Raw genomic sequence first — 6000 nt, 5'->3', positions numbered from 1 at the left:
AATTAATGCTTTTTGTCTTCTCCTGTCATTTGATTCAAATGGGGTTTAAAGACTCTCTTGGAAATAACAACTGGAGCCCTACCCAAAGTAGGTAAGACATCATCAGAGATATCCAATTCTTACCTTTGGGAATTCCCAACAGAAGTGAGATGTAGGGAGGGATAATGGGGCCCATGAGAGAGGGGCTGTCACAGTGAATCGGACACAGCTTCAGAACTGAAGGAAGGAGGGGACTGATGGCTCCAGATGCAACTTGCAGCTGTTGTGGGAACCCAGCCCAGCCCAGCCACCATGGTGCTGTGTGTGCCCTGAAGGAGAAAGGGGGCAGTGTGTGTGAACTGAAAGGACTTATTCACAGAACTTGCTAACACTTTGGGATCTGAGCCACCCAGCTGGGACATGCTGCTGGTCTGAATTGCAGCACCCTCCCCATTGAGTGTAACAGTTCACCTCCTTATAGACTATGGAGCTGCCATGGCACTATGAGCACCTAGGGCATCCTCTACCTTCTGTTAATCTCCTGCAGGGCCATCTCAAGGTGGAGCAAAGAGAATTCATCCCAGCTCAATGAGATGAACAGCAATGGCTTGCACTGCACAGCAATGAAAAGGCTCAGGGACAAGAAGACAGCTGTGTCCATGAGCCCTAACAACAGGGGTCCAAGCAATAACCCTGTGCTCAACGCTGCTTCCCACCACCAAAGCCCTTGCTTGAGGAAAATGTAGAGAGAAGCGATACTCCCCCTCTGTGTTAGTCTGTTCTGACACTGCTAATAAAGACACACCTGAGACTGGGTAATTTATAAAGGAAAGAGGTATCATGGCAGAAGGCAAAGGAAGAGCAAAGGGACATCTTACACGGTGGCAGGCAAGAGAGAGAGCTTGTGCAGGGGAACTCCCCTTCATAAAACAACCAGATCTCATGAGACTTGTTCACTATTATGAGAGGAGCACAGGAGAAACCCACCCCCATGATTCAATTACCTCCCACCAGTTCCCTCCCATGACATGTGCGGATTATTACAATTCAAGGTGAGACTTTGGTGGGACACAGAGCCAAATCGTATCACCCTCTTTCCTTCATAAAAGCAGTGCTGACCAAGGTCCCTTAGCAGTGATCTACTCAGAGGTGGCAGTGACAGATTTGCAGCTCTGCAGCATTAAGGGCACAGGGTTCTGCAACAAGAAGCCATGGCGTGAACAGTCAGGCAAGGAACCACTCTTATCAGCAGTTCAGGAGTCCTTGCCAGGCTGGTATAACAGCAAGGAACAACCAGGACCAAGCCTTGATGCCTTTAAGGCAGCCTCAGCAGAAGTTCCAGAAACACCTGGAGGCAGGAAACTGCAAATCTATTCCTGTACTTTATATACAAATATGTGGTGACTATTTCAGTTTTATTGTTAATATGATGCGCTTCTATTCATAGGCTGGGAAATAACTGAAAATATCCTAAATTAGTATCTCAGTGAATAGCAGTATATTTTTCTCCTATAGGAGAAAAGGAGAAGTAGAAACAAACAACAACAATAACAACAAAATCCCTCTCAATATGGTGGTCCATAATCACAGACGTATGCCTAGAGATCGCAACAATTCAGATTGATCTCCTACAGTGATAATTCTGAGAAATGATAATAATGTATTCTGGACCCTGTTATAATGTAATAAAAAAACAGCTCTGTTTAGACAAAAATAGACACTAAAATTTCCCATACGTTCTCAATATGATTTTTAAAACATGCTTTTCTATTGGGTACTCAATGTTTAAATGAACCTGTACTTTCCAGTTAGTGAAAGTTCTACAGTATATGGATATCGGTGACCATGGAGAGCCCTACTTCTCTTGATAGCAGAATAAAAATAAACAGAATAAAACTTTACCACAAAGAATTTAGCAGGAGAAGCGCCTGATGGAAAGAGACATAAAGTCCTGAAGCTGTTGTCTAAGCGACATAAATTCCTTGCTGCTCTGAAGCACCTGCCGTCAGAGACAGAACCATCTCCAGACAGCCTGACAGTTCAAAGAAACATAAACAACAAAAATTGGCCCTGTGACACTTTGATTTTGTGCTTACTCTTTTATCCCTCAGGCTAAATATTTTTGAATACCCATTTGATGTGCTAACTAATAAAAGCAGAGTCCATTCTTTCCATAAATAAATGATTTTGTTAAGAATTCAAATCAGACGTGGCAGAATCTCCCCATTTGCTGATTGCTAATGTATTTTAACCATGACATACATTCTTACATGTTCCAATTCAGCAAAGTCTCTTTCTTATAGATGGAGATGCCAGATTTGGATGGCGTATGTTTAATCTAGCCAAGGGAACATATTTCCTCCCTGAAACACGGCCCTGACAGCAAGGCAAAGTGTGATGAAGTTGTGTCACAAATAGGTGCGGCTCAATCCATCTGGCAAGGGGGAGTCTGTGCTGCCTAATTAAGAAAACGTAATGATCTGATCTCATCAAACATCCATTTACAGTTTTGATAAGTGAAGTTATCTCGTTAGATTTCTGCAAATGATTGTGAGCTGGTGTCCCTCACAAAACCCACAGGGCTTGGGGTGTGGACTTAGAGACGATGAGATTTGTACACATTTAGGTCAGTAACGCATATTGTGGCAAAGGGACGCCACACGACTTTCTGAAGATTCTTGGCCAGTAACTTGCGAAACACTGATCTGATTTGCTTGGAAATTTTTTAAATAATTGGCTCCTGCTGGCTGAGGCCCCATGCCAACACCGTATGGTAATTCATTTGTGACATTCCTAGAAGAGAGAATCTGCCGGAAGAGCTTCAGTAATATGTTTAGGGAATAATCATGCCATCCTCCGAATAGGATGCATAAAAGGAAGCAAACAGCAGGAGGCCAGCAGGAGGCCAGCAGAGAGGCCTCTGGGTTTCCAGGGGAAAGATTCTCAATTTAAATGGAAATTTTGTAACTCTTCCTCCCCTTCTCCCTGTCCAGGCTCTGAGTATGACACTGGCTGGGACTGTTTCAAGACTAAGTATACAATCTCAGAAATGATTATTTAGGTCTCCTGGATTTGCTATTTATTGACCAATGCTCTGGAGACTATAATAGTGACTTTGCAAAGAATCCACTTGAATCAACAATTTCTGGGCCTTTGTAGATGTCATTTGATGCTTAGGAAGCTTTTCAAGATATACCTGCAGCCTTTAGGAAATAAAGGAAAGTACCAAGGTAGCCCAACTCCTCTGAAAATAGTTAAGGATTGTATTGTAGTTCATAACTAGAGGAAAGGAAGTCAAAGAGAATGTATGATAGGTACCAAGGGCACAAGAAAGCAAACAGTGAAGTTATGGTTTGCCTCCTAAAAGAAGAAAAAAGAAAGAAGAAAGAGAAGGAGAGGAGGAGTGAAGAAAGGAGAAAGGAAAGGCAAGAGGGAGGGAGGGAAAAGCAAGTTTCAAGGGAAGAGGTAAGAAGACAGGCAAAGTCAGAAACTCTGAGCAACAGGAGGGTCCCACAGGGAGCAAGGTTGACAATTTGTCAATATTTTATCAAAATATTTTTCTCCTGAAAAATAAGTTAGAAAAATAGCTCTATCTTCTCTTTGTCACCTAGCCACCAATCCCAAATGGAGATGACATTCTTCGGTAATTGATACATCAAGAAAGATATAAGGGGCACAGTAGAGGCATTTGGAACTGAACACTGGTCTGGATACCCCATGGTATGAACAAGGCATTCATGCCAGTTGCTTTAAACAACCCAGTGCTGGACGCTCATTTTCAAATCCCATCTCTTGGATTTTCCCATCTGCAAGTATGCAGAAAGACAGCATCAGTATCCAGTGGTCTAAAGATAAGAAAAGCAAGGTAGAATCCCAAATCTAGGCAATGTCAACTAAAATAACCCACTTTAACAATGTTGTAAATGCCTCCACTGGTGACCCTGTCTCCAAGCATGCTGGAAGATTAATACATGGAGAATGGAGGAGATGGTGAATGGGATTCTTGCCAATGCTGGCAAGAGTTGAGGGTTGAGTGGACCAACCATCACTGGCTTGACCACCCAATTGTAAGGGGATACAATAAACTCCATCATCAATATTTGAGAAATTTGACCAATTTGAAGGAACAGGTAAGCACAGTGCCAGTGGCTTCTAGGAAGGGACAATTCTGGGGGAGGCAATTAATAGTAACAGGGATTCTGTCTGAGTTAGGGTAGATATTGGGCGAAAACTAGGTGACTAGGATTTGGGTTCAAGATTTCTGAGCTGGGATCAGAGCTGGGGTCCAAGACAAGGCACCTGGGAGGAAACTGTGCCTGTGCATGGTGATACGAAAGAAGAATCTAGAGCTGGTTGCTTATCTAGCACCTGGGGCTCTGAACATTCCTCATTGAACCCAGGTGTTCCGACCTGAAAAACAGAAGGCAACAGATTTATATCAGACCTTTCCTGCCTCCCTTCACCCCTGGAGGAAGGGAGTTCTCAATACAACATAAATCGTGGTTCTCATTGGCTCAAGAACTGGACAAGCTGACTGCACAGGGAGCAGGTTATTATTGCTGGCCGATGACTGTGCTGAGTCAGACAAGGAAGCACATAAGAATACATGCCAGGAGTCTCCAAATTCCTCCAATTTACTTCTTAGAGAGATAAAAATACACACACACACACACACACACAAACACACACACACACACACACACACCATACAGGACCTGTAGCATAAACTTGGCAGGCTTTTAAAATGTATTTATGAATACAATTGCATAAGAAGTATTACAAAAGTATAAAAATCAGATCATGTTCTATGACATATTTAAGGATAGAATATAATGACACGAAATTTATTCTGTCCCAGAAATGCAAGATATACGGAAGCAATACCAAAAGATCACCAAGATAAAGCTGTCCTGCAATGTCATTAATTAAGCCAAGAAAACATATTTATTGACCATTACCTTGTGTAAGAGATTGTGCCAGCTTCTGTGGGAGATTTGAGAATAAATAAGATAGGGTTTCTACACTCAAGAGACTTTTAAACCGATGGCCAGGGGAGAGGAGCCTGGGGAGGGGCTCACACATATTAAGCACTGCAGACTCTCCTGTGCCCCTGGGAACTTTTATGCTCAGGCTAGAACCACAGAATGCCACTCTGCCCATATGTGTAGCAGGAGAGCAGTGCAGAGGAATAACCCCAAGGAAGCAGCCCAGAAGTGATATCTACATATCCTAGTTCCCTTGCCCCTCAGGTGGGATAATTCTGAGGCATGTGTTTTGTGTCACTTCCAAGAGTTTCCTCATGGGGTTAAGCTTTGGTCAACTACTGTGGTAGTAGCTTAATAACTCAGCCTTCACTGTCTGCTCCCCTTTCTCCACTCTACTACTGGTATTCCCTGCACTTCCCAAGTAAATGACTTGCACTTGAATCTTTATTTCAAAAAAAAAAAAAAAAAAAAAAAAAAAAAGAAGAAGCTTCTGGGGGAATCTAAATCAAGGCAAGCACCTACTGTGTGCTGTGTACCACGCTGTCATGTACATTCATTATCTCATTCAGTCCCTTTAGCAACTGGACCAAAATATCATTATTCCATTGCGCCACTTTACGGCTTAAGGTTCTGCATTAGTTCTCTATCATGTTCAGATTTGGGGGGGGGAAAAGCTGCGTCAGAGTGTAGGACACACAAATTAGGACATTCTTCTGACCCCATATTTTTTCTCTAGTGGCTATTACCAAGCTGTCAGTCCCTCCTTTTTGGAACCTGATTTTCATCTATCTCTAAAATGAGGTTTTAAAAGGGACTGCCTTTTAAACTTAAGCTGCACAAATGAGGTTCTCTCTGGATTATTTTACAATTAGAACCAAGAAAAGCAAGCCTCTTCCTCTGTAATCATGAAGTGGTAAAAGAAGGGTGCCTAGGGGCCCTATGGCCACATCTCCAGGCTCATAGAAAAAGTTCTTCAGTGGGGAGAATGGAACTAACACAGAAAGAAAAGCAGAAGTAGCAGGTGGAGAGAGAGAAG

Source organism: Symphalangus syndactylus, chromosome 3, assembly GCF_028878055.3.
Source record: "Symphalangus syndactylus isolate Jambi chromosome 3, NHGRI_mSymSyn1-v2.1_pri, whole genome shotgun sequence".
NCBI classification, from domain to species: domain Eukaryota; kingdom Metazoa; phylum Chordata; class Mammalia; order Primates; family Hylobatidae; genus Symphalangus; species Symphalangus syndactylus.
This window is presented reverse-complemented; position numbering follows the sequence as displayed.